At 43.8% G+C, this 27100-nt stretch overlaps 1 long non-coding RNA gene across 1 annotated transcript; it reads left to right on the top strand.

Annotated features, from left to right (window-relative positions):
• Positions 1 to 217: 217 nt before the first annotated feature.
• Positions 218 to 27100, top strand: LOC120995448. Its single transcript, XR_005777593.1, has 3 exons — positions 218 to 229; positions 15092 to 15095; positions 26986 to 27100. It is a non-coding gene; the product is annotated as an uncharacterized LOC120995448 (long non-coding RNA).

Below are 27100 nucleotides of genomic sequence, written 5' to 3'. Positions count from 1 at the left end.
AGTATTCCTCTTCTGAAGAAGGCCACTTTCTTCCTTGCCGATGCCGCTGCAGAATCGGTTAGGCTATCTGCCCGCACGGCGGTCCTGTCCAATACCACCAGATGGGTACTGTGGCTTAAGGCCTGGTCGGGCGACACCGTATCAAAAAACAGGCTGATATCTCTACCCTTTCACAGTCAATACGTGTTCAGGTCCGACCTGGACAAGATCCTTGAGAACGCCACGGACCGTAATAAGGGCTTTCCAGAGGACAAATCCAAGTCCAGGAGACAGTTTTTTCGGAGGCCCCAGCAGGATCCCAGGGCCGATAGGAGGAGCCGCAAGGGTCGCGGATTTACGAGAGGCGGGAGAGGAAATTTTTTTTTTCCTTAATCCCAACAGGGGAGATCCCTCTCCCTCTTCATCAAAACAATGACATCATCCCGGTCGGAGGAAGGCTCAGCTCCTTTCTAGGGGTTTGGGAACAAACCATCACGGATCTGTATATATTAGGCATCGTAGAACATGGCTACACTATAGAACTGGATTCCCTTCCTCCGCAGAGGTTCGTCCTGACCAAGCTCACCAGGGGCCTCGAGTCTCCCTTATCCGAGGGCGTAAGAAACTTATTACGCCTGGGGGCAGTAGAAAGGGTTCCTGCCGGAGAATTGGGGAGGGGTCACTATTTCCCCTTATTCCTGGTCCGGAAATCGAATGGCAATTTTCGGACCATCATAAATTTAAAACGGAAAATACAAATGTGATCGCACTCTGCATCCAGCATTCTGCCCTGCCTCCATGCTGGATGAGGCATTGGTGTACATTTTGGCCAAAGCGTAATAAGCCACTCACCACGTCAAGGTCGCCTCTATTGAGTGGTCCCTAACACTAGTTCCTACCTGTTTATGGGCCATGACAGCCACACAAAGTCCAGGGAATGCAGGTCAGCGTGCACGCCAAGCACACTGTGCTTTTAACCCCGTCCGGTGCCATTACAGCTTTCATCGGATCCAGGGATGCAAGTACCAACATGCACGCTGAGCCCACCATATACTTCTCCTGGAGCCAAATGGCTACTGGTAGGTGCTATATAAGCAGACTCAGTTTTATACTGACTTTAAAACCAGCCTCCAGGACAGATTGACTGGTCAGGTGTGCATGACTCCAAGGAGATCGCCACGCCTCCAATATATACTACAAAGAAAAATGTGGGGGATTGAGTCAGCACAACCTGTATGTAGGTGCACATCACTATGGCGAAATACATATACAAACGGAAAATACAAATGTGATCGCACTCTGCATCCAGCATTCTGCCCTGCCTCCATGCTGGATGAGGCATTGGTGTACATTTTGGCCAAAGCGTAATAAGCCACTCACCACGTCAAGGTCGCCTCTATTGAGTGGTCCCTAACACTAGTTCCTACCTGTTTATGGGCCATGACAGCCACACAAAGTCCAGGGAATGCAGGTCAGCGTGCACGCCAAGCACACTGTGCTTTTAACCCCGTCCGGTGCCATTACAGCTTTCATCGGATCCAGGGATGCAAGTACCAACATGCACGCTGAGCCCACCATATACTTCTCCTGGAGCCAAATGGCTACTGGTAGGTGCTATATAAGCAGACTCAGTTTTATACTGACTTTAAAACCAGCCTCCAGGACAGATTGACTGGTCAGGTGTGCATGACTCCAAGGAGATCGCCACGCCTCCAATATATACTACAAAGAAAAAATGTGGGGGATTGAGTCAGCACAACCTGTATGTAGGTGCACATCACTATGGCGAAATACATATACAAACGGAAAATACAAATGTGATCGCACTCTGCATCCAGCATTCTGCCCTGCCTCCATGCTGGATGAGGCATTGGTGTACATTTTGGCCAAAGCGTAATAAGCCACTCACCACGTCAAGGTCGCCTCTATTGAGTGGTCCCTAACACTAGTTCCTACCTGTTTATGGGCCATGACAGCCACACAAAGTCCAGGGAATGCAGGTCAGCGTGCACGCCAAGCACACTGTGCTTTTAACCCCGTCCGGTGCCATTACAGTTTTCATCGGATCCAGGGATGCAAGTACCAACATGCACGCTGAGCCCACCATATAAATTTAAAACCCCTGAACAAACACATCACCTACCACAAGTTCAGGATGGAGACCGTCAAGTCAGCGGTGAAGCTCATCAAAAGGGGGTCTATGATGGCTACAATAGATCTCTCCGATGCATACTTCCATATCCCAATACAGGTCCGTTCCAGAAGATATCTGAGGTTCGCGGTGGAGCAAGGTGGGACAGTCCTCCACTATCAGTTCACCCTGAGGTGAACACCATAAAAAAAAAAAAACATTTGTCACCTTACATCACTAAAATTGCAACGTCAAGTGATCAAAAAGGCATATACCCACCCCACCCCCAAAATAGTACCAATCAAACCGTTACCTCATCCCTCAAAAAATGAGACCGTACCTAAGAGAATTGGTAAAAAAATAAAAAAAAAGCTATCACTCTCAGACAATAGAGACACTAAAATATGATTATTTTTTTGCTTCAAAACTGCTATTATTGTGCTAAAGTGAAATAAATTAAAAAAAGTATACATATTAGGTATTGCCACATCTGTAACGATCTGCTCTATAAAAAAGTCACATGACCCAATCCCTCAGGTAAGCGCTGTAAAAATAAATAAAAACTGTGCCAAAACAACCAATTTTTTGGTCACCTTGCCCCATAAAGTGTAATAGTGAATGATCAAAAAAATCCTATGTAACCAAAAATGGTGCATCATAGAAAGTAGACATATTTGATATCAATGCGTCCATAACAACCTGCTCTATAAAAATAGCACATGATCTAACCTGTCAGATGATTGTTGTTAAAAATAAAAACTGTGCCAAAACATAAATTTTTTGGGTTACATTGCCTCACAAAAAACGTAATAAAGAGCAATTAAAAATCATATGTACCCCCAAAATAGTACCAATAAAACTGGCACCTTATCCCGTAGTTTCCAAAAATGTGGTCACTTTTTTGAGTTTCTACTGTAGGGAGCATCACGGGGGCTTCAACTGGGACATGCCATCTAAAAACCAGTTCAGCTATATCTGCCTTCCAAAAACCATATGGCGTTTCTTTCCTACTGCGCCCTGCCATGTGCCCATACAGCAGTATACGATCACATGGGGTGGGGTGTTTCTGTAAACCGCAGAATCAGGGTAATAAATATTGTTTTATTTCACTGTTAGCCCTTGCTTTGCTACTGGAAAAAATGTATTAAAATGGAAAATCTGCCATTTTCCATTAATTCTTGTGGAACACCTAAAGGGTTAACAAAGTTTGTAAAATCAGTTTTGAATACCTTGAGGGGTGTAGTTTCTAAAATGGGGTCATTTTTGGGTGGTTTCTATTATGTAAGCCTTACACTTCAGACCAGAACTGGTTCTTAAAAAGTGGGTTTTGGAAATTTTCCCAAATTTTTTTAAAATTTGCTTCCAAACTTCTAAGGCCACTTTCACACGGGCGAGTATTCCGCGCGGATGCGATGCGTGAGGTGAACGCATTGCACCCGCACTGAATACCGACCCATTCGTTTCTATGGGGCTGTTCATATGAGCGGTGATTTTCATGCATCACTTGTGCGTTGCGTGAAAATCGCAGCATGCTCTATATTCTGCGTTTTTCACGCAACGCAGGCCCCATAGAAGTGAATGGGGCTGCGTGAAAATCGCAAGCATCCGCAAGCAAGTGCGGATGCGGTGCGATTTTCACGCACGGTTGCTAGGTGTCTATTCACTATTATTTTCCCTTATAACATGGTTATAAGGGAAAATAATAGCATTCTGAATACAGAATGCATAGTACAATAGCGCTGGAGGGGTTAAAAAAATAAATAAAAAATTAACTCCCCTTCTCCTCTTGTTCGCGTAGTTCCCGGTCTCTTCTTTACTTCTTTAATGATGAACTACCGGCTAGGACCTGTGGTGACATCAGATCACATGCTCCAATCACATGGTCCATCACCACAGTGATTTTTTATTTTTTTTTAACCCTCAATTAATCACCTACTAAGCATTCTGTATTCAGAATGCTATTATTTTCCCTTATAACCATGTTATAAGGGAAAATAATAACATCTACACAACACCTAACACAAGCCCGAACTTCTCTGAAGACATGCCGATTTTTCTCACGCGAGTGCAAAACGAGTGCAAAACGCATTACAATGTTTTGCACTCGCGCGGAAAAATCGCGGGTGTTCCCACAACGCACCCGCACATTTTTCTGCAATGCCCGTGTGAAAGAGGCCTAAGCCTTCTAACGTCCCCAAAAAATAAAATGTCATTTTCAAAATGATCCAATCATGAAGTAGACATATGGGAAATGTAAAGTATTAACTATTATATAAGGTATCACTATCTATTATAAAAGTAAAGAAATTGAAATTTTAAAATTTGGGAATTTTTTAAATTTTTTGGTAAATTTGGGATTTTTTCATAAATAAAAGGTGAAATATATTGACTCAAGTTTACCACTATCATGAAGTACAATGTGTCACGAGAAAACAATCCCAGAATGGCTTGGATAAGTAAAAGTGTTCCAAAGCTATTACCACTTAAAGTGACATGTCAGATTTGCAAAAAATGGCCTGGTCAGGAAGGTGAAAACAGGCCCGGGGTTAAAGGTGTTGTCCGGGATTGGGGACATTGTTGTATGTGTACAACAGTCCCCTAAATTCTACATTCTAGGGGACTGTTTCTGATGCCCCTTTTGCAATTCACAAAATCTCAGCCGGAAATGACGTTTTTCTAAGGGTCAGTGACGTACCGGGTCCCTTTCTGGAGAGCAAAGCCTCTTCTTCCGCTTCGCAAGGAGCCCGGTGACATCACAGTCAGCCAAAGTAATTATTCAGAGCGCATGGATTGGCGGTAGCTAGGCGACAACAAACCGCAATAAGCCACGCCCACGCTTTATTATCAGTGAAGGAGGCAGAGTTTAGGGGCATAACTAAGGGGGAGGAATATGTGCGGTATGAGGCGGCATATGAATTAGGGGGCAGATTCACGGAGGAGACAGACACCAGAAACGACGCGATGCAGCTCTGCGTTGTGAACCAGAAGGCAGTGCGGCAGGAAGTTACCACACACATAAACATAGATGTCAACAATCAGTGGGGGACTGTCGGAGCACTGATGTCAAAAAATACATAAAAACTGTGAGCAAACTTTTGTAAAAAAAAAAAATAATTATGATCCCGGACAACCTTTTTAACTTTGCCAAGACGGATCCGTTTTCTAATGTGTCAGAGAAAACGGATCTGCCCCCATTGATTTGCATTGGGAGTCATGCCGGATCCGTCTTGCTCCGCACCCAAGAACTAAAAGCAAATTACAAGTTGCGGTTTGCTCTCCAGTATGGGAACGCAACTAAACGGAACGGAATGCATTTTGGTGCACTCCGCTCAGTTCAGTTTTGTCCCCATTGACAATGAATGAGGACAAAACTGAAGTTTTCTTTTACGGTATTGAGCCCCTATGACGGATCTCAATACCGGAAAACTAAAACGCTAGTGTGAAAGTAGCCTTAGGGACTCCATTTGTAGACGGATCCGGATGCGGATCAGTCTCACAAATGCATTGCAATACCGGATCAGTCTTTCCGGTTGTCATCCGAAAAAATGGATCCGGTATTTTTCTTTTTCACATTTTTAAAGATCTGCTCTTGCCGGATCCGTTTTTCTGGAACACTTGGGGCCGGATCCGGCATTAATGCATTTTAATGTAAAATATTGCCGGATCCAGCATTCCGGCAAGTGTTCCGGAATTTTGGATGGAGAAAATTTTCTGTACAAAAACCGTACAGTGACTGAACTGAAGACATCCTGATGCATACTGAATGGATTGCTCTCCTTCAGAATGCATTAGGATAAAACGTTTCAGTTTTTTTCCGATATTGAGCCCCTAGGACGGAACTCAATACCGGAAAAGTTTAACGCAAGTGTGAAAGTACCCTAAGGCTTTCACACTTCAGTTATTTCTATCAGTGATTGAGTGCCAAAACTAGGTACGGGTCAAAAACAGAACAGGTGCAAATATTTCCATTACATCTGATCTGTATGGAGTAGGGATGAGTGAACTTGTTTCAAGTTCGGCGTACAAGGTTCAAGTTATCTAAGAATTCCGTTATAAGTTATGGTCTGTGGTAGCGGAATATATAACGGGATTCTTAGATAACCCAAACCTTGTACGCCGAACTTGAAACCACAAGTTCGCTCGACACTAGTGCCCACCTCTCATATGAGAGCCGTACTCCTCCTCCTCCCCCCGATCTGGCCTGTTTAACCCCTTACATGCCGCGGGCAATGTCTCCCATCGGCACCCCGCCAATCATAGGGTGCCGATGTGTGTATAGGCAGACTGGCACCTGGTGTAGGCCCCAAGCCTGCCTCGAGTGTTTTCCAGCAGGCTGCACCTCTCTGGTGCAGTCTGCTGGTCAATGTCAGTATAGCACTGACATTAACCACCTCAGCCCCCAGTGCTTAAACACCCTGAAAGACCAGGCCACTTTTTACACTTCTGACCTACACTACTTTCACCGTTTATTGCTCGGTCATGCAACTTACCACCCAAATGAATTTTACCTCCTTTTCTTCTCACTAATAGAGCTTTCATTTGGTGGTATTTCATTGCTGCTGACATTTTTACTTTTTTTGTTATTAATCGAAATTTAACGATTTTTTCAGTTGTAAAATTTTGCAAAAAAAACGAGATCCATATAGAAATTTTGCTCTAAATTTATAGTTCTACATGTCTTTGATAAAAAAAAAATGTTTGGGTAAAAAAAAAATGGTTTGGGTAAAAGTTATAGCGTTTACAAACTATGGTACAAAAATGTGAATGTGAATTTCCGCTTTTTGAAGCAGCTCTGACTTTCTGAGCACCTGTCATGTTTCCTGAGGTTCTACAATGGCCAGACAGTACAAACACCCCACAAATGACCCCATTTCGGAAAGTACACACCCTAAGGTATTCGCTGATGGGCATAGTGAGTTCTCTCACCCAGCATGGGTATATGTAAAATGACACCCCAAAACACATTCCCCACCTTCTCCTGAGTACGGAGATACCAGATGTGTGACACTTTTTTGCAGTCTAGGTGGGCAAAGGGGCCCATATTCCAAAGAGCACCTTTCGGATTTCACAGGTCATTTTTTACAGAATTTGATTTCAAACTCCTTACCACACATTTGGGCCCCTAGAATGCCAGGGCAGTATAACTACCCCACAAGTGACCCCATTTTGGAAAGAAGAGACCCCAAGGTATTCGCTGATGGGCATAGTGAGTTCATGGAAGTTTTTATTTTTTGTCACAAGTTAGTGGAATATGAGACTTTGTATGAAAAAAAAAAAAAAAAAAAAAAAAAAAAATCAGCATTTTCCACTAACTTGTGACAAAAAATAAAAAATTCTAGGAACTCGCCATGCCCCTCACGGAATACCTTGGGGTGTCTTCTTTCCAAAATGGGGTCACTTGTGGGGTAGTTATACTGCCCTGGCATTTTCCAGGGGCCCTAATGTGTGGTAAGTAGGTAAATGACCTGTGAAATCCTAAAGGTGCTCTTTGGAATGTGGGCCCCTTTGCCCACCTAGGCTGCAAAAAAGTGTCACACATGTGGTATCGCCGTATTCAGGAGAAGTTGGGGAATGTGTTTTGGGGTGTCATTTTACATATACCCTTGCTGGGTGAGAGAAATATCTTGGCAAAAGACAACTTTTCCCATTTTTTTATACAAAGTTGGCATTTGACCAAGATATTTCTCTCACCCAGCATGGGTATATGTAAAATGACACCCCAAAACACATTCCCCACCTTCTCCTGAGTACGGCGATACCAGATGTGTGACACTTTTTTGCAGCCTAGATGCGCAAAGGGGCCCAAATTCCTTTTAGGAGGGCATTTTTAGACATTTGGATACCAGACTTCTTCTCACGCTTTGGGGCCCCTAGAATGCCAGGGCAGTATAAATACCCCACATGTGACCACATTTTGGAAAGAAGACACCCCAAGGTATTCAATGAGGGGCATGGCGAGTTCATAGAAATTTTTTTTTTTTGGCACAAGTTAGCGGAAATTGATATTTTTAATTTTTTTCTCACAAAGTCTCCCGTTCCGCTAACTTGGGACAAAAATTTCAATCTTTCATGGACTCAATATGCCCCTCACGGAATACCTGGGGGTGTCTTCTTTCCGAAATGGGGTCACATGTGGGGTATTTATACTGCCCTGGCATTCTAGGGGCCCTAAAGCGTGAGAAGAAGTCTGGAATATAAATGTCTAAAAAATTTTACGCATTTGGTTTCCGTGAGGGGTATGGTGAGTTCATGTGAGATTTTATTTTTTGACACAAGTTAGTGGAATATGAGACTTTGTAAGAAAAAAAAAAAAAAATTCCGCTAACTTGGGCCAAAAAAATGTCTGAATGGAGCCTTACAGAGGGGTGATCAATGACAGGGGGGTGATCAATGACAGGGGGGTGATCAATGACAGGGGGGTGATCAATGACAGGGGGGTGATCAGGGAGTCTATATGGGGTGATAACCACAGTCATTGATCACGCCCGTGTAAGGCTTCATTCAGACGTCCGTATGCGTTTTGCGGATCCGATCCATCTATCAGTGGATCCGTAAAAATCATGCGGACGTCTGAATGGAGCTTTACAGGGGGGTAATCAATGACAGGGGGGTGATCAGGGAGTCTATATGGGGTGATCACCACAGTCATTGATCACGCCCCTGTAAGGCTTCATTCAGACGTCCGTATGCGTTTTGCGGATCCGATCCATCTATCAGTGCATCCGTAAAAATCATGCGGACATCTGAATGGAGCTTTACAGGGGGGTAATCAATGACAGGGGGGTGATCAGGGAGTCTATATGGGGTGATCACCACAGTCATTGATCACGCCCCTGTAAGGCTTCATTCAGACGTCCGGATGCGTTTTGCGGATCCGATCCATCCATCAGTGGATCCGTAAAAATCATGCGGACGTCTGAATGGAGCTTTACAGGGGGGTAATCAAAGACAGGGGGGTAATCAATGACAGGGGGGTGATCAGGGAGTCTATATGGGGTGATCACCACAGTCATTGATCACGCCCCTGTAAGGCTTCATTCAGACGTCCGGATGCGTTTTGCGGATCCGATCCATCTATCAGTGCATCCGTAAAAATCATGCGGACATCTGAATGGAGCTTTACAGGGGGTTGATCAATGACAGGGGGGTGATCACCACAGTCATTGATCATGCCCCTGTAAGGCTTCATTCAGACGTCCGGATGCGTTTTGCGGATCGGATCCATCTATCAGTGCATCCGTAAAAATCATGCGGACATCTGAATGGAGCTTTACAGGGGGGTAATCAATGACAGGGGGGTGATCACCACAGTCATTGATCATGCCCCTGTAAGGCTTTATTCAGACGTCCGGATGCGTTTTGCGGATCGGATCCATCTATCAGTGCATCCGTAAAAATCATGCGGACATCTGAATGGAGCTTTACAGGGGGGTAATCAATGACAGGGGGGTGATCACCACAGTCATTGATCATGCCTCTGTAAGGCTTCATTCAGACGTCCGGATGCGTTTTGCGGATCGGATCCATCTATCAGTGCATCCGTAAAAATCATGCGGACATCTGAATGGAGCTTTACAGGGGGGTGATCAGGGAGTCTATATGGGGTGATCACCACAGTCATTGATCATGCCCCTGTAAGGCTTCATTCAGACGTCCGGATGCGTTTTGCGGATCGGATCCATCTATCAGTGCATCCGTAAAAATCATGCGGACATCTGAATGGAGCTTTACAGGGGGGTGATCAGGGAGTCTATATGGGGTGATCACCACAGTCATTGATCATGCCCCTGTAAGGCTTCATTCAGACGTCCGGATGCGTTTTGCGGATCCGATCCATCTATCAGTGGATCCGTAAAAATCATGCGGACGTCTGAATGGAGCTTTACAGGGGGGTAATCAATGACAGGGGGGTAATCAATGACAGGGGGGTGATCAGGGAGTCTATATGGGGTGATCACCACAGTCATTGATCACGCCCCTGTAAGGCTTCATTCAGACGTCCGGATGCGTTTTGCGGATCCGATCCATCTATCAGTGGATCCGTAAAAATCATGCGGACATCTGAATGGAGCTTTACAGGGGGGTGATCAATGACAGGGGGGTAATCAATGACAGGGGGGTGATCAGGAAGTCTATATGGGGTGATCAGGGGTGATCAGGGGCTAATAAGGGGTTAATAAGTGAGGGGGGGGGTGTAGTGTAGTGTAGTGGTGCTTGGTGCTACTTTACTGAGCTACCTGTGTCCTCTGGTGGTCGATCCAAACAAAGGGGACCACCAGAGGACCAGGTAGCAGGTATATTAGACGCTGTTATCAAAACAGCGTCTAATATACCTGTTAGGGGTTAAAAAAAACACATCTCCAGCCTGCCAGCGAACGATCGCCGCTGGCAGGCTGGAGATCAACTCTCTTACCTTCCGTTCCTGTGAGCGCGCGCGCCTGTGTGCGCGCGTTCACAGGAAATCTCGGCCATCGCGAGATGACGCGTATATGCGTGACTGTGCGCAGCGCTGCCACCTCCGGAACGCGATCCTGCGTTAGGCGGTCCGGAGGTGGTTAAAATGCATAGCACTAAAGGGATAGTGCATGGTATTTTAGAAGCAATAAAAAGATTGCCTGTTATAATCCCCTTGTTGGACTATTATATATGCTTTTACCATTGAAAATCCATCAAATGAGCCGAAGTTATTGCTTCGCGAAGTCTCATGAGACATAGTGTAAATTTCATAATTTAATTTGTACTGTAAACAAAACTATTTCCCGAACTCTGATTCGGTTCAAAGTGGTACCTTGGAACCGAACCCAATTTCGGGAAATGGTTTCTTACAGTACAAATTAATTTATGAAGTTATTACGCAAAGTCCCGCGAGACTTCACAAAGCAATAACTTTGGCTCATCGGAGCCAATACATTCTTATACTGTACGGAGCTCCTGCTCTGTACAGTATTGGAACGACGTTTTATGCGAATCAACTTCAGATGTTTCATCCGAAGTCGATTCGCTCATCCCCATTTATAACGTAAAAACTCACTGGCAGTATTGCTGTTTTTTCCCTATCTCCCTCCTAGAAAGAGTTAATAAGTTAATCAAAAAGTTGTGTACTCCAAAAAGGCACCATTAAAAACTACGCCTTGTCTTGCAACAAAAAAACAAAAACCTCATAGAGCTACATAGATGGGAAAAAAAGTTATAGCTCTTGGGAGGTGACGTCGAAAAAAGAACAAACACTAGTCCCTTTTAAAACTGCAGCATGCGCTCTTTTACAATTGTGGGCCCTGCCGTCTCCAGGAACTAGAAGGGCATGTTTGCACCAGGTTAAGAAGCCAAGCACTGCAAATGTGGAGTCATTAGACACTTACCACCACATCAAGCGCTGGACCTCCAGTGATATTGCTTCAGTGATCCAGGGCCCTGCAGAATTGCTCCAGCACTAGTACAGTCATGGGTGAGAGAGGGGCAGCTTCAATACTTCCTCCACTGTTTTGGAGGTGGAGAGGAGGTGTATACAATCGGTAGGAATCCAGCCAGCCCAGTATACAGCCTTCCCTGCCTGGGGTATACCATGTGGGCCGGTCCAGCCCAGTATACAGTCTTCCCTACCTGGGGTATACCATGTGGGCCAGTCCAGTCCAGTATACAGCTTTCCCTGCCTGGGGTATACCATGTGGGCTGGTCCAGCCCTGTATACAGCCTTCCCTGCCTGGGGTATACCATGTGGGCCTGTCCAGCCCAGTATTTTTAAAGGGGTTTTCTGAGATTTTTACACTGATTACCTATCTATCCTCTGGGTCATCAGTATCTGAGCGGTGTGGGTTCCACACCCAGGACCCCTCGCTGATCAGACTTTTGAGAAGATTCCAGCGCTACAGTGAATTGTAAAAGAGTTAGTTACAATTGTAAAAAAGCGCATGCTGAAGCAATTCTGCAGGGCTCTGCATCGTTGGAGCGTTGCGCGGCTGATCAATGTAGGGGCCCGTCTATCAGGGACTGCTGTAACCGCATCACTGTAAAAAGCAGATGCTGGCGGATTAACCTCTTCTATGCTGTGGTCAGCGCTGACCCCGGCATGGAAGGTGCATGCGGCAGGTGAGGGAGCCCTTCGGGTCTCCGCGCTGCTGTGGCGGGGACCCAATAGATGACAAGGCAGCCCGATGCCCTGCACAGGCTGCCCTATGCCCTGCACGGCATTGGGACCTGTCTTCTACGGGGGCCGAGGAGATTAAAAAAAAAGCTATGGCTCTCAGACTATGAAGACACTAAATCATCATTTTTTTTGTTTTAAAAATGCCATTAATGGTGGGCCAGAGGGTGGAGGAGGTGGAAACTGTACAAGACCAAGTATTACTGGTCCTGGACTCTCACCAACAAGCTATTCAGGCACATTCGGTCCAGATACAAGATATCCTCACTCATTTGGACGATATTGAAAATAGAAACAGGAGGAATAACTTGCGCATTAGGGGACTCCCTGAAGCTATTCTGCCCCAAGACCTGGAAAAGTGGGCAGTTTCCTTCTTTATTACACTACTGGCCAGGGATCCGGGACAATCCCTTGAAATTGATCGCATACATAGAGCTTTGGGTCCTAAACTGAGTGACCCTAATCGCCCCCGCGATGTCATCTGTCGGATACATTTTTACAAAAACAAGGAGGCTATACTTAAAGCATCCAGAAACGCGGGGAAAACCATGCATGCTGAAAAGGAGATCTTTATACTGCAAGATCTAGCGAGACGCACCCTGCAGCTACGTAAAGCCCTGAAACCGCTTTTGGCGATGCTTAAAGCTAAAGACATACCATACAGATGGGGTTACCCGTTCCAACTGTCTGCAACTAAAGAAGGGAAGTCAGCAGTGTTCAGGTCTTTGGATGACCTCCCTAGCTTCCGAGCCGCCTTTGATCTTCCACGCCTGGAGTTACCTGATTGGCCATGTTCCAGACCACCCGTCTCCATTCCACAGAGAGAAAGATGGCAGACGACTTCGCCTAAACAGAAGAGGCCCTCTAGACGCGCACCTGATCCTGACGATTGACTGTCGGCGATACCCGTGCTACTTAGTTCACACGCTTGAGGGGTTTTGCGCACTTTAACATTCTGCATTGTTATTGTTATATTTGCATAGTGTTCTTACATTGTTGGGTCCTATTGACCTGCTTGCACACTTGTCCTGTTATATATTGCAATGATATTTATTTTCTTTCACTAGCTGGAGTTAAGTAGGGAGGCTTGTCTTCTCCCTACCCCACTTAGGGACTGCGGCGTATACCACCGCTAGTGACCACTGTCGTTACTTAGTACCTTTTGAATTGACGTTGTTGGTTCTCCCTCTGTTCTTTTTCTTTTTTTATTCTCCCCCCTTTCTTCTTATTTCTCAATATATGTGCACTAATATGCTTTTGGGTGTTTGTCTCTCCGTCTCCCCTACCTTGTGTTTCTCTAGCTTTCCCTTAATTATCTTCCTGATGTCAGAGAATGGATTCCATGGTTCATACCTTGACCCCACTCTTATTACACAAAATGGCGCCTATATCGTTTTGCACCTTCAATGTTCAGTGTTTTAATAAACCCGAGAAACGCAGCCAGATATTATACATATATATGTATTTTCATACCAATCCACTCCCCCTCCGCCTCTTTTGCCCGCCCATCCGCCCGCCTTTGGTCTCTTCTCTATCCTTCCTCCTACTGTCCGTAATCCCGCGCATGCACTGATGACCGCGATATCGTCACGTGCGCATTGAATAACCAGTCTGGCTGAGGCATCACAGTTTACCGTGCGCATGCGCCAGCCCAACTTACAGTCCTGCCATGATCACAGCATCACGGCAAGAACGTAAGTTAGGCCCGGGCCGGCGCATGCACACAGTAAACTGTGATGCCCCGGCCAGACTGTGGTCATCGGCGCATGCGTGGGATTACGGCCAGTAGGAGGAAGGATAGAGAAGAGACCAAGGGCGGGCGGAGGGGGAGTGGATTGGTATGAAAATGACCCAGGGGCCTGGGCACCGGCCATTGTAAGGCCGCCCCTGGGCACCTTCACAGCCTAATTTGCATACGGAATAAAATTGTTTTTCGGAGGAACGATGATAGCAAGCAACATATGGTAAGTACAGTTTTAATAGGGGGGATGCCGTGGACATAAGTCTGTTAATAGTTTAATAGGGTCAATCAGCGTGAAAGACTCCCTTTAAGCTTTCGGTTGACCGCACTGTTATTACTGTTGCTAATGTTTATTTTCCTTATCAGGGGCAGATTACTTTTGGATCCAAGATCTTGAAAAATTTATCCAAATTTGCTGATGGCTCCCCGATTATCCTTGGAGGCGATTTCAACCTGGTGATGGACCCGATGATGGATTCTTCTTCTGGTAAGTCCTCGAGTTCTCTTTGCAGATTCAAATCTGATCTCATGGCACTTCAATTGGTAGATCTGTGGGGTGTCTTGCACCCAGGTATCAGGGATTATAGCTTTCATTCTCCAATTCACAATAGTTATGGTAGACTTGACCACATATTTATCTCACAGCCAGCTGTTAGACTCTGGCCCTAAATGCTCCATTGACACTCGTTTACGGTCTGACCATGCCCCTGTATATGGCCTTATTTCTCCCCAGCCCTCTTGCCCACGTCCTTTGTCGTGGAGATTGAATGATAATCTACTATCGGATTTAGCTTGCTTGACAGACATTAGGAAAGCTATTTCCGATTTTGGTAGGGATCATCGGGCGGATTTGACAGCCCCCCCCTGTAAAATGGGAGGCTCTCAAATGCGTACTGCGAGGCATATTTATTTCCCATGGTACCAGGCTGAAAAAATAACGTTCTCATAAATTGAGATCTCTCTTATCAGACCTTGCTCTGAAGGAAAATCAAAATAAGACCTCCCCATCAGATGTCCTAAAGTCAGACATTTCCCTCGTGCAACAGCAAATACTCCAAATTCTGAATCAGAAATCACTGTGTATTAGGGACAAAATTAGGCATGTTTTTTTTGAATATGGAGATAAATGCGGTAGCTGGCTAGCCCGAGCATTACATCCCCGAACGTCGCTAACCCATGTACCCTCAATTAACACACAAACAGGGGGTTCATAACCCTGTAGACATCACATCAGAATTCAGGTCCTACTATGCTTCCCTGTATAATCTTCAACCGTCGGGTACAACACAAGAGCCTTCACACAGAGACGACACTCGCAACTACCTATCCCAATTCGGCCCCGCTCCCATACCCAACACAGTCACTGCCACGTTAGATGATGATTTTACCCCCTCTGAGTTGGGAGCAGTCATCAAGGATTTGAAAAATGGGAAATGCCCAGGTCCAGATGGGATGACCTCACGTTTTTATATAATTCTCAGGGAGGAGTTAACCCCTATACTCGTTGAGACCTTAAACTCCATCTCACAGAATTGCCCCTTCACGCGTCAAGCTCTCCAGGCACACATCACGGTCATTCCTAAACCAGGTAGAGACCCTACGACATTTTTCCAACTATAGACCTATTTCCTTGCTCAATGTGGACCTCAAGCTGTATGCTAAGCTCCTGGCCTTGAGACTCCACCCCCACATTCCGGGTTGTATCCATAAGGAACAAGTTGGATTCGTCCCAAATCGTGAAGTCCGCGACAATACACTTAAAACATTGGGACTGATTGCGAGATCACAACTACTCAAAGTGCCCTTGTGCCTTCTTGCTGTAGACGCGGAAAAGGCATTCGACAGGGTAAACTGGCGGTTTCTTGGTGAAACATTGCGACACATAGGTCTGGGAGACAGAATGATACATAGGATATTAGCTCTATATGCATCACCCTCGGCCTGTGTTCGTGTCAATAGTCTTCTGTCTGCTCCTTTCGATATCCGGAACGGTACCCGTCAGGGGTATCCCCTATCGCCATTCTTATACATATTAGTGATGGAATCCCTGGCGAATGCCCTCCATGCGAACCCCTCCATTTCAGGTGTTAGACTTGGTAACACGGAACATAAATTATCCCTGTTTGCAGACTACTTACTTTTATACTTAACCTCCCCCAAAATAGGACTCCCCTCGGTCCTTCAGGAATTCGATCTTTTTGGTCGCCTTAGCAACTTTAAAGTTAATGTACAGAAAATCGGAGATCCTAAATATCACTGTACCCCATCGAGAAACGGTTAACCTTAGAGACTCATTCTTCTTTAGGTGGGCCTCTCACTACATTAAATATCTGCGGGTTCTTACTCCGGCGAACCTGTCGCACCTGTTTAAACTTAATTACTTACCCATGCTTAGGTCCATCGAGTCCAGCATCCAGAAATGGGCCCCACTTCAGATTTCCTGGTTCGGACGGATTAATGCCGTTAAAATGGATATCCTGCCGCGCCTTTTATATTTGTTCCAGACGATCCCGTGCAAAATTCCCATCACTTATTTCACCAGACTTAAGAGCATGATTTCGGTTTTTGTTTGGCAGACGTCCAGGGCTAGACTTGGTTATAATTTATTGTCTCGTTCTAAAGCCTCAGGAGGTACAGGATTGCCAAATTTCCTCTTATATTACAGAGCGACAGTTATGAACTGTGTTCTAGACAGACATTCACCACAAGCACTCCTCTAAATTATGGGTTGAAATTGAGCATGAATTGGCTCCCCACCTAGCTACTGGTATTTTTTGGCTCTCTTCTACCTCCTTGAATTCACTGCCTGACTCGCATTCCCCAATGCTCCTTTACTCTTTAGCTAGACTTTGGAGTAAATTTGCCACTAAACTCAACCTTATACACGCCCCTGGTCCCCTCACAGTTCTTACAGGCCACCCATGCTTACCTGTCGGTCTTAACCAACTCCCGGCACTCGGGTCCCGAAGTGGTCCCACAATTAGAATGAAAGACATATACATGCAGTCCGGTCTACTCCCCTTAGAAGACATCTCTCATATTATACCATCGATTCCTGGGCGCTGGCTCCTTTATTTTCAGTTACGAAGCTATGTCAACTCCCTGATGCCTGGATTGCAGTCCTGCCCACCCTTAACAGAGTTTGAAAAGCTGTGTACGGCTAGCTCTGCACCCGGACACGCTATATCTCTTTTATATGCCATGTTGAACTCTGGGGGGATTGAGGGCTCTTCCATGGGTTCCCACAGAGCTAAACCTAAATTTATGTCAGACTGGGAATCCGAACTGGGCTCCACCTTCTCGGTGGACCAATGGTCTTGATCTCTTATCTTTACACATAAATTATCTGTGTCCTGTAATCTACAGGAGCTCAGCTATAAAATTCTCACCAGATGGTATAGCACCCCAGTTCGATTACACCAGTTCTACCCCTCGGAAACAGATGTTTGCTGGAGGTGTCTCGCAGCATCGGGCACAATGACACATATCTGGTGGGATTGCCCAGGAGTGGCTCCTCTGTGGAGAGATGTTTTTTCTTTACACAACCATCTTTACAAAACTGCTATTATACCTGATTCTTCTCTAGCTCTCCTATCCATACTCCCAGGTCGGATTTCTCAGGTTAAGAAAGGGGCTCTACAGCTATTCATTTTAGCAATGAGACAGATAATTCCCCGTCAATGGCGATCAGCCGAGAGTCTTTTAAGAGTAACCTGGTCTAATTCTATGGATGCTCTAGTTCATATGGAGGAATTAGGTGCATCTGAAAGAGACGCTACCTCGGCATTCTGGACGACCTGGGACCCATGGAACCAATTCCGCACCTCCACTTCCTTCTCAGGGTGGTTGACAACTGGCACCATTCCCGTTAGTAGCTCTTAAGATACTGATTCTGATATACTAAGTCCATTCCTTTACCCTTTCCCTCCCCTACCTCATGTACATGTTATGTCTCTGTCTGTCTTTGTATCGTGTTGTCCTATCCCCGTCAGTGTAAATGTTTGGCCAATTAATTGAGAATATACGCCCTATCTATACCACCTTGACTGGCTCCATCAGCCTATTTTCTGTTATGTCCTATCTGATTTGGGTTACTGTATATTTTAGTACCTCTAAGGCCTATCTATAGCCAATAATTGGACCTTACTTATACTTATGTACTTGATATGCTTTGTTGTATCATATACTTTTATGCCTTAATAAAACAAAGATTGAACCGTAAAAATGCCATTTATGACCTAACCCCTTAGGTGAACACTGTAAAAATAAATAAAAAAAACCTGCCAAAACAATTTCTTGGTCACCTTGCCCTATAAAGTGTAATAATGAACGATCAAAAAATTCTCCTCTCCTCCCCGGCCCCTACAACGTCGGTGCGTCATCTATATATGTCTAAGTGGGAATTGCTCTTGCACCGTTCTATTTCAATAGAGGAATGGAGGATAATTTGGCAAAGAGCTGCGATGACATCAACGTGTGCTATACATAGAGAAAATACTTACAAAATAATGATGTTTTGGTACCACACCCCCCAGTTATTGCATAAGTTTAACCCTGATATTTCGGACCGCTGCTGGAGATGTAACGCGGAGGTGGGTTCACATATCCATATTTTTTGGGAATGCCAGATTTTAAATCCATTCTGGAGTATGGTACAAGAAATTCTACACAGTTTGTTTGAAATAAGATTTCCATTAGACCCTTACATATACTTATTAAATGTTCCACACATACCTTTGAAGAAGCATTTATTAAAGCTAATGTTATATGTCCTGACTGCGGCTAGACGTCTGTTGGCAAGATTCTGGAAAAGAGTAGATTGCCCGTCACGGGTTGAACTCATAAATAGTATACTGGAAGTGAGACGTCTCGAACATATGTCGGCTACAATGCTTGCTTCGGTTGACAAATTTGACCGGATTTGGAAACAGTGGGACTTGGTGTTTGACGTCTCATGTTGATCTACTCCATACCTTACCTTACCCATCCTAACCCTAGTGTGTCGAGTCTTGTCATTCCCCTATGTGTGTCTGAATCCTTCATATAGTAAACTTTATATAGCTTTACATGATCAAACACCATGTATGTACTTCTTTAAAACTACTTAATGTGGAGATATGCATACACGAAAATAAGATGTATGCTAATTTTCTCTCTACTGTTCAAATGACTTCAATTGTATCTTTATATGAGAAATAATGTACACCAAAGTCATGTTTTCTTTTATGTATGTACATGTTTATTCTTGGAAAAATCGTCAATAAAAAGACAATTGATAAAAAAAAAAAAAAATTCTATGTACGCAAAAATGGTACCAATAAAAATATGTCAACTCTTCCTGAAAAAATGAGCCCCTGCACAAGATGATCGTCAGAAAAATAAAAAAAATATGGCGTTCAGGAAATGGAGACACAAAAACTTAATTTTTTTCAAAAATGCTTTATGTAAAACTGAAACAAAGTAGACATATTTGATATCATTGCATCCGTAACAACCTGCTCTATAAAAATAGCATGTGATGACCCTTTCAGATGGTTGTTGTAAAAAAAAAAAAGCAAAACGGTGCCAAAAAATCATATGTGCCCCAAAATAATACCAATAAAATTGCCACCTTATCCCGTACTTTTCAAAATTGGGTCACTTTTTGGGAGTTTCTACTGTAATGGTGCATTAGGGGGGATTAAAAAAAAAAAGCCCAGCAAAATCTTTGTACAAGAAACGAAGATATGTAAAACGCAGTGGCATTAGCCCATGATTAAGAATTAAATTTCATACAGAATTCTTGAGAAGGGAATCCGGTTAGGGGAGGTACTGGCTCACCTAAAAGAGTTACATGTCATACTCTTGTTTGTTCTGCGGACAAGGATAAGACATTTCTAGAGGAGTTTGTAAAAAAAAAAGGTGGCATGCACAAAGCCAGGATCCGTGTTTTGCATACCCCAAAATGGATATGGCCTTAGTTAAAGAGGACCTGCAATGTATCTTTCAGTAACTACTTGCATTTTCATTGTAATTAAAAACTTTGGAGCATCTATTATTCTGGACCACCAGCTAATATCCAGAGTAACCACCGTGTGCAGCACAGATAGCAGCTAGACTGGCTGAGAGGTTGTCACAGGTATTAGGAGCCATGCTGACTGCAGTGCATCCCACAGCTGCTGGTGAGTGAGTGAGAATCCATAGAGCAAACAGGACCGAGCTGGTCTCACAGATTGTCATGCATTTCCATAAGTGTACAGTCTTATCTGAAGATATTATAGTCTAAATATCAATGCTCATTGCCTTTAAGTGTAAAGTCAGACTGAACCAGAGTCTAAAATCTTTCTGTAGGATTGAAATAGGTCGAGATGAGGTTATGCCGAGTTCAGTTTGGGTAAAATGTTTATAGCGGACATAGAATGTATGGTCTCTTAAAAATTATTGTGAGCAGATGTAGTGTATCTGTTAATACTATAAAGGGTCCTAGAGACATGTGTCTGTGAGAGATAACCATTTAAATAGCAATGTGTTATTTTACTTCCTTACAAGGTCATTAAGGAAGTAAATGCCTTGGGGGGGGGGGGGGGGGGGGGGGGAACATTTGGTGTGCCTTGTCCAATTCATGTATGCATGATTATGTTCTATATATTTCTGTGTGGTATACTTAGATTTGCAACATATCTTAACCAATGATTTATATAATGTGTCATTTATGTGTAACAGTGTGTGTGTGTATATATATATATTATATATATATATATATATATACACACACACATACATATATTTGTCAAGCCTCATTGAGAAGGCAGAAACGTAGCTGGAATAAAGTTTGGGGTCGTCACCCTATCACCTAACAACTGGAAGTGCTGCCTCTTCATTCTTTGAATATATATCTTGGAGGACAAGCCAGCCTCTGTGAGGATTTCTTGCACCCAGAGCTCCACATCTGACTGTGCTGCTGCATTATTTGTGGTATTTATATATATATATATATACACACACACACACATAGGTTCTTCAAAGTAGCCACCTTTTGCTTTGATTACTGCTTTGCACACTCTTGGCATTCTCTTGATGAGCTTCAAGAGGTAGTCCTCTGAAATGGTTTTCACTTCACAGGTGTGCCCTGTCAGGTTTAATAAGTGGGATTTCTTGCCTTATAAATGGGGTTGGGACCATCAGTTGCGTTGAGAAGTCAGGTTGATACACAGCCGATAGTCCTACTGAATAGACTGTTAGAATTTGTATTATGGCAAGAAAAAAGCAGCTAAGTAAAGAAAAAACGAGTGGCCATCATTACTTTAAGAAATTAAAGTCAGTCAGCCGAAAAATTGGGAAAACTTTGAAAGTAAGGGCTATTTGACCATGAAGGAGAGTGATGGGGTGCTGCGCCAGATGACCTGGCCTCCACAGTCACCGGACCTGAACCCAATCGAGATGGTTTGGGGTGAGCTGGACCGGAAGAGTGAAGGCAAAAGGGCCAACAAGTGCTAAGCATCTCTGGGAACTCCTTCAAGACTGTTGGAAGACCATTTCAGGGGACTACCTCTTGAAGCTCATCAAGAGAATGCCAAGAGTGTGCAAAGCAGTAATCAAAGCAAAAGGTGGCTACTTTGAAGAACCTAGAATATGACATATTTTCAGTTGTTTCACACTTGTTTGTTATGTATATAATTCCACATGTGTTAATTCATAGTTTTGATGCCTTCATAGTCATGAAAATAAAGAAAACTCTTTGAATGAGAAGGTGTGTCCAAACTTTTGGTCTGTACTGTATATGACACATGACGTGTGAATAAATAGCACATTTTTTTTAATCTTTCAAGGAGTGCTGCAGACTTTTATTATATATATATATATATATATATATATATATATATATATATTACATGCATGTTTCATTTAGAATATATATTTTATGCCGTGTGTATCTCACTGACTGAATAGCCTTAGGAGGTCTAGAAAGTATTAAAGTTGTATTCCTACTAATTGGATTTCATGAGGAGAGCTGAATGTTAGTCATCCATGTGGACAAATTAATAAACTTGGATGCCAAGTAAATGGCCCGTTGTCCATTATCATGAATTTAAAAAGACATTAGAAGATAGGGACTCCAACATGTCTAGATTATGGATAATTAATATGTCAGGAAGAAACCCTTAATACTGATGTATATTGGAGAGGTTAAGAAGGTCATGTGAGCGTATTAGGTGTTTAGAATTAATGTTTAAGGTTGTGGTATTCATCTGCAATACCACAGTGCGATCTAGAGGCAAATGGACAATAGTATATTATTTTAGAACTTGTTTTCTATAGCATATCAAGGGTTAAGATGACATCATAGTAGTATTAACATACGTTACACCCTCCTCAGTTGATTGGGAGATCATAATCCAGGAGGTGGTAACGCAAGATATCAGAGAGGATAAGTACTGCTGGATAGGAACATAGAGGAGATCAAACCATCAGATCATCAAATCATAAGGAACAGGGTCCTCACAAGAAATAAAAGATCCATAAAAGGAAGCGGATCATAAGAAAGATATATCAGAAGAAACTTGAATTACATTTTGACTACTAGAGCAGTGTTTCCCAACCAGTGTGCCTCCAGCTGTTGCAAAACTACACCTCCCAGCATGCCCGCACAGCCAAAGGCTGTCCGGGCATGCTGGGAGGTGTAGTTTTGCAACAGCTGGAGGCACACTGGTTGGGAAACACTGTAGTAACTAGAGAACTCCTGAGAACTGGTCCCATCCGAGACCCCGTTTATCCTTGACTTGGTAACGTATATTTATTGCTTGTGATATTAATAAGATATTCCTCTCAGCATATAGTCAAGAGTTCCCATACTGTGGGAACGTATAGTGTTAAACACCTCCCTAAATGCTAGTTGTCCTCTTAGCAAAGATGCATATTGCTAATGGGAGATTAGACATTGAGTAGAGGAAAAACTCTGGGAAATTATATTTCCATAGTCAGATTGCCAAGTGGGGTATAATATCATATTAATATCACATATTTTTGATTGTCATAGGCTGAGACAGAGTCAAGGGACAACATTTATTGTTCCTGTATTAAGTCATATTATAGCCTGTTGGTAATCAGAAAATCCTTAGTTTCTCTTGATCTATTAATTATTGGTCTGTTTGATAAAACATAGCTACATATGATAACATATAAATGCTAAGTAATTCTGTGCTGGTGAGAAAAGTGATAGTGGATTACACACCATCTAGTGGTGGTTTGTTGGTACTGCGTCAATTTGTCTATCCATTTATCTTATGTCAGTTTTATATTGGATTTATATGCATTCTATAAATAAATTTCATATTTTTGCATAATTGATTGCCCTATTTTTTTATTAATTGCATAAATTTAATTTAGAATCTCAAGATAAAAGAAAAGGCGTTTTTATGTCCGCCTAGTGGATTTCCTGACTGATTTCCATATTTTATTGACATTTTATCTCTTATATAAAATATATAGTTTGACAAGATGCTCAATTGGGTTCAAGTTGGGGAATTAGGAGGCCAAGGTTGTACTTCGAAGTCTTGGTCATGCTCTTCCAACCAATGTTAGAAATTTCTAGCCATGTGACATATCACATTGTCTTGGTGGAAGATTTCATCTGCCCCAGAGAAGAGAGCACCTTCCACATGGATAAGTGGTCCCAGAAAATTCCACGAAAAAATTCCCCAGACCCTAACGCTGCCACCACCAGCTTGTGTTCTTCCAGCAGTGGTTCCAGGGGATTGTTCTCTGATGCTTCTTGCCTGACATGCGAACATCCATTCACTCAATGAAGCAGAAAACGAGGCTCATTGTAGAAGTCAACCCTTTGCCAGTCGGCGGAGGTCCAATTCAGATACTGCCACGAAAATTGAATCCTTTTCTGCCGATGCAGATTGATTGTCATTGCACTTCTGCTAAGGGAGCTACTTCAGAGTCCCACACACTGGTAGACACACATCTGGTAGCACCTCTTTTTGGACATGAGCTGCTCCACTGTAGCTTATCGGTCTGCCCTCATGCACCTTCGTAGCCAATGTTCATATCAATAGCAAGTGGTGCTCCACTGTTTCCACGTCCCTTATTCGCAGTGTGCCATCTGTCTACTGCCTGTACACTTTCACCACAGCAGCACGGAAACAGTTCGCAAACTGCATTGTGAGAAATACTGCCACCCTTGGCCCAAAAGCCAATGCAACTGTGATAAATCCCCCTTTTACTAATGACATATGTGTGCAGAGAGCCTATCGCACACCTTATATACCCACAAAGGCAGGTCACAAAAAGCGATTTCCTTCATGAACTACACATTGCCGATATTGAAAAGAGGAAGTGGTCATAATAATGTGACTCAACTGTGTAATTAGTGAAGGTCAAGATTAGGGCTGAAACGATTACTCGATTGAATTGAGTAATTAGACACAAAAAAAAATCCTCGATGCAATTTTTTTGCATCGAAGATTCGTTTGTGTCACGTGACCATGGAGCGGGAGTGAAGTGCTTGCTATTACTCCCGCTCTGTGGTCTCCCGCTGGCCCGCAATACTGACCTTTCCAGCAGGGGGCCTCCGTACACTCCACATCACATCCATGGTCCCGCGCTGCCCTGACCTACGCACGCCGTGACCTGACGCGCTGTGACTTCAGACGCAGAGCAGCGTGGAACGATGGAGTGTCAGCAGCGCCCCTGCTGAAAAGGTAAGTTGGTGCGACTAAGGCCGGGTGCCCAGAGTCATAGCAACCAAGGACGCTGTGCACTCCGGGTGTCAGAAGGGGAAGGGGGGGGGAGATTTCACAAGGGGGGAGAGCTGCTGGCTCTGGGGTGGGGGAGAGCTGCTGGCTGATCACACAGGGGGGAACGAAGGGTGTTGGGGACTGATGGCAGGGGGTCTGATCAGTTTTTATAAAGGAAAACAGTCTATTAATTCATTTTTTCTCATAACAATACTCTATTAATCGTAAAAATAATCATTTACTGCAGCCCTAGTCCAGATGGAGGTCTGCCACTGGCAGCATTGATTGGATGACGTCAGGCTGGTCACACACCACCACAAGTTAACACCCTTCTGAACTCTAACTGCAAGTAATTCATGCATAATTTCTAGCAGTAATAACTGACAGCCAAGGACCCAGCCTTATTCTAGATTGCAGGAGCTTTAATCCGGCACCGGAACTGCAGATTAACCCAGCACTAAGAGCAATAAACGTACGGCGCTTTGTCGTTATGGACTTAATTGCCAGACTCTTTATCAAGCCTTGGAATGCGACTAAGGGAAAACAGCCAGAGGAACAGCACTATCTGAATACAGGGCATTAATGGCCAGGGACAGTGCAATTCATCAGGAATATATACGATTTCAGTAAAATATTTCATTGTAGTGTGCAAACAAAGAACACATGTTAACCAATCTAATCATTTTGTGGCATTCATGTCATTTATTAAAGAAAATAGATAAAACACGCATCTGTTTACAGTTTGTAGCATGAGAAGTCAAATAAGAATATAAAACCTAAATTTATAAAAATCAATTATGGAACTGAATACTGCCAATGCTTTTGTCTAACAGGCATTGCCTCTAAGAGAACCTTTCAAAGCAATCATACCGTAAAATAGCATTGTTTAACAGCTGTAGAGGTGCCGTGAAAGGAAAACTCCACGCAAAGTAGAAGTTCTGGGTGCTACTCGCCAAATTCTTCCAGATACTAAAGGAGGCAGGTTATATACTGAGAGTGGATACATGTTACATTTGGCAATAATCATGATTTCTTTGTTTCCAATCAATCGTAACACTTATTGCTTAGTCTAAATATATAAAAAGGTCAACAATAAGGCTGGGGCTACACAAAAGCAGCCAAACTGCAGAAGTCTCAGTCGCATGCATCTTGCATGGTGGTCTGTGATGGTGTGTTGTAGGTTCTATATCACAACAGCCACCATTGACAACTAGATGCGATGTCACAATGTGACATTGTGATCTTTATGTTAGGTGTAGCCCTAGCCTAAAACAGTAAAGGGCACTCATCCAACATACAATCAAAATTCATCCACATATGCCACTACTAGTTCACACGAGTTCAGAATTGCCCATAAAATACTTGAAGTCTGTAAACGGGTCCTTAACCCCCTAACTGTTTTGCCCCAGTCCAGCTCCAGCAGTGGGAAAAGTAGCCAACTGGAGGGGGAGGGCTGCTTTAGATGCTGGTATCTCTTGAAAGATGCAACTGGTCTTGTTTGAAAGCAGACATTCCAAGCTTTCAGACAATACCAGAATGACAGCAATATGTTCAGGACAGGGGAAGATATCACTGATAGAAATCGGGATGCTGTGAATGCAGCTGAAAGTGAAAGTAAAACAGGTTTTACCCGGGATTATTCCCGACTCGATTTCTAACAGGGATTTCTCCTCTGTTGCTTGGACTTTAACTTGGTCTTATATGAAAGCCTGGAATGTCAGCTTTTAAACAAGACCAGTTGCATGTTTCTAGCTGCTACCATTCAGGAGATGGCATCTAAAGCAGCCCTCCTCCCTCCAGTTAGCTACTTTTCCCACTGCCCGAGCTGGACTCCGGCAAAACAGTTAGGCGACTTTCACAGTCGCGTTTGGTGCGGATCCGTCATGGATCTGCACAGACGGATCCGTTCAGATAATACAAGCGTCTGCAGATCCGTTTGTATCATCTTTAACATAGCCAAGACGGATCAGTATTGAACACCATTGAAAGTCAATGGAGGACGGATCCGTTTTCTATTGTGCCATAGAAAACGGATCCGTCCCCATTGACTTACATTGTGTGTCAGATCCATTTGGCCCAGTTTCATCAGACGGACACCAAAACGCTGCAAGCAGCGCTTTGGTGTCCGCCTCCAAAGCGGAATGGAGACGGAACGGAGGCAAACTGATGCATTCTGAGCGGATCCTTTTCCATTCAGAATGCATTAGGGCAAAACTGATCCGTTTTGGACCGCTTGTGAGAGCCCTGAACGGATCTCACAAACGGAAAGCCAAAATGCCAGTGTGAAAGTAGCCTTAGGTGGTTAAAACATTACAAATGACTCCAATTGAAACCAAGTTTGTGGATGAAGTTTTCCCTCCATTATTTTGCCAACAGATTTTGTG

The sequence above is a fragment of the Bufo bufo genome, chromosome 3 (genome assembly GCF_905171765.1).
Source record: "Bufo bufo chromosome 3, aBufBuf1.1, whole genome shotgun sequence".
Taxonomy (NCBI): domain Eukaryota; kingdom Metazoa; phylum Chordata; class Amphibia; order Anura; family Bufonidae; genus Bufo; species Bufo bufo.
Note: the sequence above shows the minus strand (reverse complement) of the source record. Positions and strands in the feature narration are given on the sequence as shown.